We start from the raw sequence: 12,372 nt of genomic DNA on the forward strand, positions 1-12,372 counted from the left end.
AGAAGAAAAACAAACGCATTGTGAAAAAATGCACTGGCACTGATCTCCATATCAAGGTTAAAGCTTGCATCTTAACAGAAGACATTTTAAAAACAGTACAATTCACTTGCTTAATATTTGTATACATTTTTTCTACTCCGAAGTACACTGAAGTGAATAAGAACCCATTACTGCCAATATGCCCCAATCGTATGCATTTTTTGTAGAGTATAGTTGCAAATTCAAAGTAAATTTTATATAACCTTCAAAGTTGCTGAGCAGTCTTCCTTTCTTGGAAAAGGATAAAATTAGTCATTAAATCTTCCTCGGATATTTTATAGTACCAAAGGTATAGCTCGGGTACTGGAAATGGGCACTTCAAGCTGAATTAATGCTAATCTCATTGTATACATAATACTGTTAAACTACATTTCTGCAGCTTATAATTCCTAACTGGCCTGACTCTCACCCATATTTATTAGCAATGCAGGATATGAAATACCATCCTTTGCAAAAGGCGCACCACAACTGTGGGCATGTGTTCAGCAAGCATGCATTTCTGAGGGGAACAGGTGATGCTACTGCTACAGCTCACAACTTTGGCATGTCATACATTACAGGTTTTGGGCATATGGCCAATTTAGACGTCCATGAAAAGTATTAAAAACTTACATCCAAAGTCGAAGCTAGACACTATCCAATTAGAGCTTATTTAGAAGAAAAACATTTGGACAAAGAACCAAACCCCAGAATTAAACTTGCCGAGTAACATTCTATAGGTGGTTGTCTAGCTTTTATGCTAGGGCAAAAATAAAACAGAACAAAGAATAACAGCAGAAATGTGGGTGCTACTGGAGATTTAAAACAGGACATTCTGCAGAGACTGTATGCTTTGTGCCCCTCCTCAGAAAGGGGGAACAGAAGGCATATGTACAGACATGGGACTAAAAGCAGATAAAGCACATGGAATACCTCAGAAGAGGAGCAGCAGCATTCTTTACAGTTCACACATGCAGGCAGTATGAGAACTACTCCTCCTCAAGTACAAACAGCCCTGGACCTTTGGTGAAAGCAGGCCATCAGAATGTGGACATTGGGAAAAGGTGATCAGTTTGATCACCACAATTAAGCAGAGGCAGTATAAAAGGGCAGGGCAAAGGTGAACATGCTCCCAATATTACAGGACAGCATATTACTGTGACCAAGGAACAATGTACTGTTCAGGAAAAACAAACAGTTCCAGGTACTGCTCAAGTGTAAAACACAAGTAATACACAGTTTAAGTACAGAATGCATGTGTGTGTGTGTGTGTGTGTGTGTGTGTGTGTGTGTGTGTGGGGTCAATATACAAACCAGAAGGTTTTATACACAGCTGAAAATCCCCATGTAACTATATAATAAAGTTAACAGTAGGAAAACAAAGGTCTCATGTAAAACAAGTAATGAAAATTACAAGGCATTTTTGCTAAATAATGGAGAGATATTGCACAAAGATGCATCATTTAGAAGTAGAAAAATACATGAAAAGATGGTACACTAAATGCTGGAAAGTCTGCAGAGGCTACATGCTTTGTGCCCATCCTCATAAGTAAGGAAAGGAGGGGATAGCAGACTTGCCAGCTAGAACAGAAAGCACCAACAAAAGCAGCCACAGAGTAAATCACGTCTTCTGTTCCCCCCTCAGTTATGTTATTGAGAAGGGACAATCAGTACAACATCAGAAAGGACAGGAAAGCTAAATAAAATGAAATGGGGACAACAAATGGTGAAATAAGTATGCTAAAACTTAACACTTTACTTCTTGTTTAAATACAGTTTTATAATCCTAAGAGGTCAGAAATGAGCCAGAGCTGCATCTACATCATTTGTCAACTCGGGCAGACGAGTTCATCTAGAGATACCCAACCCATCCAATGAAAAAAATAAAATGCTACTTGTTTGAATGACCTTATGAAAATAAACACACAACTCCCTTCTATGGCCCAGCCGCCATCACAATGGGTGTCTTGGTACTTAATTAGTGCATAACTGTGTTAATCCAAAACAATGAATATAGCAGTCATTTCAGTTTACAAGTATTAGATGAAAAAAAGTACAGTTGTGTACACTACCATAAATGTGTATTCACTGTTGGTCATTACATTTGGGTAAACTGCTGGCAGGTTGCATCAGTCAGCCTAATTAACAAAGTCTTGGGTCCTGCGTCGGTTGCTGTCCCTTCTTCCATGACGTCAGGTCATCAGGGGTATAAAACATGCAGCAGACGCCATTACAGTTTCTTGCCCCAGATGTCAGGTGCCCCCCCAAATGGGTAGCAAATAAAATTCAAACCACAAAAAATATATACCTCCAATCACAAAAGCAAATACACCAAAAGGGCTTTTAAGCCTAGTGAAAGAAAGTAGAGGTATAGCCAAAGAAAAATAGGGGGCTGAGGGAGGGTAACCAGGACTGCAACAGTGAATACACTCCAACATCTACATTTATGGTAAGTGTAGACAACTGTACCATGTTCTTCGTGTTTCACTGTTGCAGTCATTACATTTGGGTAGATTCCCAAAGCTAAGGTTGGGTGGAGGGATTAGGACCAGCTATAAGGCCCTGCAGGACAGCAGTGGCAAAGCCAGCTCTGGATTTAGAGAAAAGTGGTAAATGGTAATAGTTTGGTGAAAGTATGAACAGAGCTCCAGGTAGCCAGCTTCTAGAATGTCCCTGGTAGGAACACCTCTGAGAAAGGCTGTAAAGTAGATGCAGCCCTGGTCGAATGGGATCTGATCCCCTGGGGGACAGTTTTTCCACGGTGCATATAGCAGAACTGAATACAATGGCTTATCCATTTGGAAATTTGCTTTGAAACAGCCTTTCCATCTGCCCCTGCAGCAAATGCCACCAGCAGTTCAAATTTTCTTTGAGATTTTGTCCTGTAAGTAAAATCTAAGTTGTCTGTGTACATCCAATGAATGCAGAATCCACTCCCCCTTGTTCTGTGGATTGGGAAAGAAAGTTGGCAAATGTATGGTCTGATTAAGAGCCACACTGGATACCACCTTAGGCATGATGGCTGGATTGGTCCCGAGAGATACCCTGTCCGCATGAAAAATGATGAAAGGCTCCACTGCCATAAGAGCCTGTAATTTGGAAATCCTTTTAGCCGAAGTCACTTAAGGAAAGCCATTTTCCAGTTGAGAAATTTTAAGTCTGCAGTTGCAGCTGGCTCGAAAGGAGGGAGAGTGTGAGCTTTTCCAATACAAAATTGAGGTCCCAGGCAGTGGTTGGAGCTCTCCGGGGTGGTCTGGCCCCTCAGAGATACTGCTTTATCAGAGGATGAGAGTAGAGGGGAGCTTCTGTGTTGTAATGAGCTGAAATGGCCGAGGCATGGATTTTTATGGGAGAAAAGGACAGGGCCTTATGAAGCATCTCAGTCAAGTATTGTAAAATCTGAGGAATGTTGGGCACTGTTGTGCTTGCCCCTTGAGATGGATTCCAGGCACAGAATCTTTTCCATTTGTCAGCATAAGATTTTCTAGTGCTAGGCCTTCTCGCCTCCAAAATGACATCCATCACAGGTTTGCTGAGGGATGCCAAGGGTGAATTTAGGTGATTAGCCATGCTGCAAGATTCAGAGTGTGCAGAATTTGGTTGTTCTGCTGAGACAGTAAAGGTGTCAGAGGCAGGTGCCATGGTGGAAGGTGTGACACATTGCGCAGGAGTGGGTGCCAGTGTTGGCGAGGCCAGTCTGGAGCAATCAAAATCATTTTTGGTTTGTTCCGTTTGACTTATTAGAACTTTGTTGAGCAGAGGCAGAGGGGGAAAGGCATAGACTGAAAGGTTTTTCCAGCTGAAGAATAGAGCATCCACTTTCCAGGCTTTTTTGTGAGGAGTTCTTGTGCAAAATTTCCAGCTGAAGAATAGAGCATCCACTTTCCAGGCTTTTTTGTGAGGAGTTCTTGTGCAAAATTTGTCCAACTTATAGTTCTGGGGTGAGGCAAAAAAAGATCGATGTCTGGGCTCCCCCATTTGCATGTCAAATGTTGAAAATCCGTGGTTCCAGCTTCCATTCACGTGGGTCCATGAGATTTCTGCTTAGTTCGTCTGCCAGAGTATTCAGCTTTCCTGGCAGGAATGGAGCTTGGTCAAGGCCATGTTCCCTGCTTGTTTATGTACCACATAACCATGGTGTTGTCTGTCTTCATCATTAAATTGTCCTGGATGAAGGTAGTCCTTGAAGGCTGTCAGTGCATTCTGTACAGCTAGCATTTTTTTGATGGATATGAAGGTGCATTTGATTTGGGCTCCATTTGCCCTGAATGCACTTCCCTGCCAGATGTGCCCCCCCCCCAAGCATAGTCTGACGAGTCTGTAGTTAGGGTCTGGGCGGCAGGGGGTGGTGTGAATGGCAGTTCCTTGTTTTGGTGGCAGGCCTCTGCCCACCATAGGAACTAGCAGGCAAGGTACGATAGGAATAATTGTTTCCAGGCTGTGAATGTTGACTCCATAGACAAAGTCAACACTGAAGTTTCCCGATATGCAGTCTTGCATATGGAATTAGAAGCATGTAGGAGGCCATGAACCCCAAGCCTTGCAGTATTGGCCTTGCAGAAAGCAGGGTTTGTGGCCACCTGTTTGAAGTAAGTCACCAAATGAATTTGCTTCTCTGGCGTAAGGAAAGCCATCTGGGCAGTTGTATTCAAGCTTGCACTCAGGAATGTAATTTTTTTGAAAGGGTACCAGTTGTAATTTCTTTTCATTTATAGTGTACCCTAGACAAGTTAGAACCCTTTTTACAAACACCAGATGGTTTAGAAGAGTGTCCTTGTTTTCTGCCTGAATTGGACAATTGTCCAGGTATGGCTGTATTTGAATATTTCTTTGCCTGCAAAATGCAATTACTGGAGCCAGGCACTTTGTAAAGACCCTGGGCACAGTAGATAAGCCTAAGGGCAGTGCAGAGAACTGGTAATGCAAGTAGTCTGCTTTGAAGTGGAGGTATCTTCTGCAAGATTCCCCGATTGGGATATGCAGGTAAGCCTCTTAAATCTAGAGTTGCCAACCAGGCATCTTTGCCTAGCATACGAAGTAACTGGTGAAGAGTCAGCATCTTGAATTTTGGAATGTCCGGAAAGGTGTTTAGAGTAAATAAGTCCAGGATTGGACACCATGATTTGTCTTTTCTGGGTACCAGGAAAAGTTTAATAGAAACCTTGTCCCTTTTCCTCTTATGGTATTGTTTGAATAGCCCCCATGCTCATGGGGGAAAGTACTTATTTCTGGGCCTCTGCCCACTGATTTGGGGGCAGGTCTGGCCATCTGTTTGGAATTGGCAGTGTGGAAATGAAATCTGTATCCCTGGGATACTATATTTAAAACCCATTTGTCCTGGGTTATAAGTTGCCAGTTTCTTGCATGAAGAGCCAGTCCCCCCCAAAGGGGTGGTTAAAAGGCAAGTGCTTGGCAAGTGTAAAGGAAAGTCATTGAAACTGCTTACCATAGGGAGGTGTCTTGTTGTTTCCAGATTTGGAAGAGGCGGCACCCCACTGTTTTGTTCTGAAAGTCCCTTGCGACTGAAACCTGGAGCCTTTGGAATGTCTGGGTTTGATTTGAGTGGCTCTCTAAGGAACTGGAGAGGACCAGTTCTTAGTAGACCAGTGCCTGCTAAATCTTGGAGGTTACACTTGTAAGAAATCTTTCACAATTTGCATAGATTTAGCTTTATCTTCCATCTTTTTTAAAACTTCAGCCTTATTACCAAAGAGATGGTCCTGTTGTAAAGGAGCATCCAACAATTTTGCTTCAACATGATCAGGCAGATGTTGCTCCGAGTCAAGCATGCCTTCTTAGCACAGACCCAGTTACAGCAGTCCTGCAAGAGCCCTCCAAAGGATCAAAAACCACATTGCAAAGTTTGTTTTCCAACTTGTTCAGATGAACACAATAAATCCTGTAAATCTGTTTTCCACACAGTCAGAAATGATCATCATTTTCGGTTTAAGCAGTCCCATGATATGCTGTTGATATTTTAGCATATGAAATTGACAGCTTAAAGCCCTGATTGCCAAGGTAGCAGAAGTGTAAAACCTTCTTACCACATCTATCCAGCACCCTGGAATCTCTATCAGAAGGGGTAGGATTTTTTTAGCTGTAGAAGCCTTAATGCCCTTGGGACCCTGAGAAATGGTTTCAGGATCTGCAGCAGGATTTTTGAAAAGGAATTTGTGGGAATCAGGGACCCTGTAGTATCTGTCTGGCTTACAAGGAGCCAGAGGCAGTGAATCGGGAGCCATACTAGATTCTGAAAAAACATAAAATCAACAATGTCTAGAACAGGAGGTATAGCCAAAGGCCTTTGCTGAGAAAGAAGAAAATCCTAAGTCTCTTTTTAGATTCACAGAAATCCTGACTTTCCCAGTGGAAATGTTCCCTTAAGGTATGTAAAGTTTCCCCAAAAGAAAAATCCTCAGGGAAGAAGCAGAAGGAATGGAATCTTCTGCATCAGAGTCCTCTGAAGTAGGTATAGAGGATTTCTGTTCATTAGAAGAGTCAGATGAAATGGAATCCTGTTCAGAAGATTCATAATTAATGTCTTGCCTAGACCTCATAGAAGGGGGGATGGCTATGGCTACCCCTGATCAGAGTAATTAAATCTTCAGCCATTTTGATCATTTTTGTTTTTTTAGGCATAGGGGCCTGCACATGTGGCCCAGGGATTATTTTTTTAGGCATAGGTCGAGATTTTGGCCTTAGTTTTGAAGATGGCATCAGTCCAATATACAAATCTGTATGCCTGAAAACACGCTCAATAGCCGGTGCCTGCACAGTGGCTCCGGACCCATCTGATGTAGAGACATCTGTGGGTTCCATAATTGAAACATTTCGCAGCATACCAGACTCTGAATGGATCGCCGTAGGGACCTGCGAATCAGAAGTAGTGGGCATCAGGGGCTGCGAAAGCACCTCACTGGAGCAAAGGGCCTCAATCTTTTTCTTTGCATTTTTTTTTAGGTATTCCAGTAGTCTGATTGCTAACAGACGACATTTCCGGAGAATTGAAGCATGAGCCAAAATATTTAGAAGCAAAAATGTATAGACGTTTGATAGTGCGTTGATTAAATAAAAGCACAAAACTGACAGCAAGGTATGTTATGGTCAGGGTTTAGGCAAGGAATACAGTACAAATGAAAATCCTTAGGAGGTATTTGCTTCCCACAAGTAATGCAATTATTAACTTTTACTAACATCGGTAAGGAGCAAGAAAAAAAGTTTCCCCAACGGGGTACTTAGCTTTTTAGTTGAAGACTTCGGATCTGAAACTCGAAAATGAAAAATTTCAGGAGTATGCTAACCGGCACTTGCGAAGTGCTTCGGGCACCATGATAAAGACTGATGTAATGGCGTCAGCTGCATGTTTTATACCCCTGACGACATGGGAGAAGGGACAGCAACCGATGCAGGACCCAAGACTTTGTTAATCAGGCCGACTGAGGGCAACCTGCCAGCAGATTACCCAAATGTAATGACTGCAACAGTGAAACACGAAGAACATCTACTAGTCAATATACCCGTCCGCTCACTGAAACAACCTCAGGTAATCAGAGTTTGCTGCAACGTAGTACTACTTCCACCCTGCCAAAGCAAGTTGTCTGCAAAAGAATCCAAAGGTGATGTCATGCAATGCTATAAAAACAAATTCTAACACGTAACAAATACAGCAGTAGACAATGCGACTATGCAGTAGTTCTCAGTTCAGCTTCTTATATTTTAGGTCACTAATAACATCCTTCCTAAGCAAAAGGATTTGTGCGTGTACATTTATTTTATTTGACATTTGCTTACTGAGGTGGGCTGGGTCTACAGAACTAGTTTTCAGCAGAGGCCCGGGTAGAAGCTTCACATCAGAACAAATACAGTATAATCTAATACAATACAAATACCCTTAGAAATCATCTTCTTTCAACTTTTCCCGGTTAGGGGTCACCACAGTGGATCACCTGTCTGCTCATGATTGGCAGTAGAGTTTTATGGTGTCGAGTTGCAGGCCCGGCACACAACCTTCCACAGAAGGCACACAAATGACATTAGAAATACTATACAAAAATAAAGGTGAAAGAAACTGTTAAGATTACACATCTACACAATTCTATAGAGTTAAAACAGATAGTAATAGTTACTCACCATATACATAGCCTACGAGTAGATTGTGTCCAAAAGTAATCTGTAGGTAGTGCAATGCATAAACATTGACTGTTACAGTACATGAAAAAACAGAAGGTTTCAGTTAGTGATGCAGAAAGATAGTGAGAGAGTTAAGAAAGGAGACATTACAGCTTGAGTAGTAACTTAAAGGACCACTACGGGCAAACAATGAAAAAAGATATATTTTTTATCTTGCCATGATTTACTGCACTTCCTAAAGCAGTCTGCAACAAAATAAGTACCCATTCCTGATTTTTATTTATTTATTTAATTATTTATTTTTTTTACTCATCTGCCCTCATGGGGGCAGACATTAGGATTCCTTTGGAAAGCTAAATCTGTCTTATAATGCAGACTGTGAGAACAAATAACCCTGCCATTTGTTGTCAGACTAGACTTGGAACACCTGAAAAAAAAAAAAACTGCCAAGTTTGAAGGTCTGCAGCTCGTGTCGGACTGGTATGCACAGTTTTACAAATGTTGTTCCTACCGATTTACTACACATTCTCTGAAAGAAACTTGCAAAATTGTCAAATTACTTTGTGTGAATGACCTGAGCCATACCTCCCTGGACTACATGGAGAGACATGAAGAGCTCTCTGATCTTGTAGCACAGGCAGGTATGACCCTGACCGAGTAGCATCCTGCCCTCACCAAGAATGATACCACAGTATAAAGAAAAAAATCAATTTCAACAATTGGCTAAGTTTCTGGTGTCATTCAAAGGGGATCCAGTGTCTGTCCGCCTGGGATGACATGCTCGACAAGCCATGCTGCTTCACTAGAGACAGCTTGCACCTGTCACCCTTGGGCTTTCGAATACTGGCCAAGGCTCTTGCCACCCCCATAGTACCTTTTTTAGGCGAGGCTCAAAAGACAAACCCACCACCATAAATAGCACAAGTAAAAACTGAAGGTGATGCTACTCAGTATGCCAGAAATCTAAACCTCAAAATGCACGCACTCTAAGCACTCCTCAGTAAGGAGGAAATAGATAAATGTGCAGTAACAGAAACCTGGCTTAAGGCCCCAGAGAGCACCCCAGCACTACCAGGCTACAACTCATACCATACATTTCAGTCACAGAACCTGGACCGAAATACAAAAGGCGGGGGCGTATCCATATTCAAGGATACCCACACATCCAGGTTAGTGGCACAGCATGATGCTTCAGAGATCATCCACATGCAACTAACAATGGGCAAAACTGCAATTCAAATTGTAGCTTGCTACAGATCACCCACCATGTCCCAGGACCCCCATTCCACATTTCTGGAAACACTGGGAAATATAAAGGTCCTATCAAACACCCTAATATTGGGGGATTTCAATTACCCAAACATTAAATTGGGAGAACTACTCAAGTACTAACTCCCTTGCCCAACACTTCCTAGAATTTATAAACCCAAACGCCCTGGATCAGTTGACACTTCTACCAGAGGTGACAACATATTGGACCTTGTCATCACCAACATGGGAGACCGGTGCTCCACACCAGAGGTCAACCTCTCACTGGTTAGACCTGGCCATAAACAAATCACTTTGGATATCCACATTCCACCCCCAACCCCCGGACAAGGAAACAGTGAAAAACTTTTCAAAAGCAAACTTCACGTTACTTAAGACCAAGGTGGAAAGTTTCAAAGCCCCCATGCTAAAGGAGAACATTGTCCAAGCTGCAAAATCCTTTACCAATGCATTCTACAGGCACCAACAACAATGCATGGATCATGCTATCCCAAGCAAAACCAAGACTCACTCCTCCAAGAAAAGTCTGGTGGACTCCTATTGTACAGCTTTACAGCAGGAGGAGGAAACTAGTACAGAAGAGAGTAAAATCCCAAGAAGGGAAGACATACCTGATCAGTACTAGCAAGAAACTACGATCCCTCAAAATCATCCAATGCGAGTTTTGAAAGAAAAATTGCCAAGGACTCCAAAGATAACCACAAGGCATTCTTTAGCTATGTCAAGAATCTAAGTGGCAATGTTGAGATCTGCTCAGAGTTAGTGCAGAATGGCACAAAATACACTGAACGGACCGATAGCCAACATCCTGGCAGACAGGTTCAGTGCAAACTTCATCCCCAAAAGGGCCCATAACCATACCAGAAGAATGTAGAGCTCCTGAAATCAGACACTCATGTTAAAACAGCCCTCTCCAAAGCCAAAAACACAGCATCTACGGGACCAGATGGAGTCCCAGGCTGCATCCTACATGAGCTCAAAGATGAACCAACACCTCATCTAAACACACTGTTCAAACCCTGCCTCTCTACAGGCTACATACTCAGAGCGGCACACAGCAACAGTTATTTCACTCCACAAAGGTGGCACCACAACAGACCCTGGAAACTATCATCCTATAAGCTTGACTAGCTTGGTTTGCAAGGCTATGGAGTGCATCATCATCATCTTGGAACTCATTAACAGAGACATTGGGAACCTCCAAACACTGGACCCTACCCAGTTCGGCTTTAAGGGCAGATCATGCCTCCTAAACCTGGTGGACTTCGAGATGGTTACCAAGGCTATAGACGAGGGAAAGGTGGTACACACAGCCTACCTAGACCTCGCAAAGGCCTTCGACACCATTCCCCATTCTGGTATTATATGCCCACCTAATCATAAAGAGGTTCGCATCCGGATCAAAAAAAGAGAGGTCATTGTGCCCCTCTACTCAATCAGTCCCCAATCAGAGTACCCACACCCCATTTGGGATGTACCTTACAAGACACCTGCAACAACTGGAAAGACCATAGAAATACCTCACCAAGAGGATCACCGGTCTCAAACAAACAGATGCCCTATGCAGCTTTACTGAAGAAACTCCAGCTGTACTCTGTTGCATACTGCCTACTCGGAGGTGATCTCTGTCTGACATGCAAGGCCATGTCCAACCCAGAATTGATGGACATGCTCCATTTAAAAAAAACCCTATCCCCTCGAGCCACATCTTTAGGGATCTAAACCACCACAATAAATACGATGTCCTGGAGGGATAGATTACTGTCCCAGAGTCTTCCCACGCTTTGGAACCAGATTCTAATCTACACTAGGCAGAACTCCTCTCCAACACTCCAACAGAAACCTTGACGAGTGGATGGGAAACAGTAAGTTTACCCCGGGGATCACTTCAGTGGCTCTGCTGGACAGAGGCACAGGGGACTAATCTAAGGGGGTGGCGAAATCCAAACACATTCTGGCTAGGCTTACAAATGTGGGCAGACAGCCTAGTACCTACCTATGAACCTATTATAAGCAAGAGAAACCAACCAAGGAAAAGAAGAAACATGGACAAGATTTGCAGCTGCAGACTGACAAGTGGCTTGGTCTCAGTCTGTCTCAAACTTACAAAGTTGATCAACAGGTTTTACATTACAGTGAATTTTAAGGATATGAAGTCTGAAAATCAAATGCCTGTCAATTTCTACTTGCGTGTTCAATGATTTGCCAGTGATTTGGCAGAAAACTACAATTTTATGAACAGACAAAAAAGCTGGACTTTCTGCAAAAATCTGTACTGTTGAGAGATACGAATGGGAGTCCTGAACCAACTTTGACCCATCAATCATTTTCATTTGTTTGTCAAAGCCATTACAGCAGTGTTTTGCAGAGAGGTGGGAAAAGCCTTAAATTTGACTGGTATGTTGTGTGGGTAGCTGTATTTGTGGAAGGTGGAGGTGTGCCTTTGTATGTGTATGTGTGGTGTGCCTTTGTATGTGTGGTGCAAATGTTATGCATTATGAAATGGAGAGATTAAGAGTAAAATTGTACTCTGAAGTCCCTAGTAATTCCATCACTGCTCGATTCAGACATACATTCCCCCATGTTTGTCAGTACTGCCCTGTTTGTAGTATGGTATCACTACTACAGCTGCTGGTACTCCTTCAGTAAAAAGTATCTGCTTTGGAAGGTTTCTCCAGGAGTCAGTTGCTGAGAGGATGAGAAACATGCTACAAGTATACATCCAAGACAAACTACATAAAGCAATAGTAAGAAAAAGTACTAGGTCACATCAGAGGCTTGGGAGATCATTGTTAAGAAACTGAGAACTGTTTAAATACAATAAGTTCAGGTTATGCTATAATAGAATAAGTATGTAAAGATAACCATGTCAGCAGCCAAAATGCATTACAAGTTGAATATTTATGGCTCACATTTTAAAAAAATGGATAGATTAGCCTAAACTTTGGACAGATG

The 12,372-nt window shown here is 42.5% G+C and overlaps 1 protein-coding gene across 1 annotated transcript in view; it reads right to left on the reverse strand.

Moving 5' to 3' along the window:
• UPK1A (uroplakin 1A) overlaps window positions 1-12,372 on the reverse strand; it is a 199,850-nt gene that overhangs the window by 147,044 nt on the left and 40,434 nt on the right. The gene's annotated exons all lie outside the window — the stretch shown is intronic.

This window comes from Protopterus annectens, chromosome 8.part0 (assembly GCF_019279795.1).
Source record: "Protopterus annectens isolate FY-2018-M chromosome 8.part0, PAN1.0, whole genome shotgun sequence".
Lineage (NCBI taxonomy): Eukaryota > Metazoa > Chordata > Ceratodontiformes > Protopteridae > Protopterus > Protopterus annectens.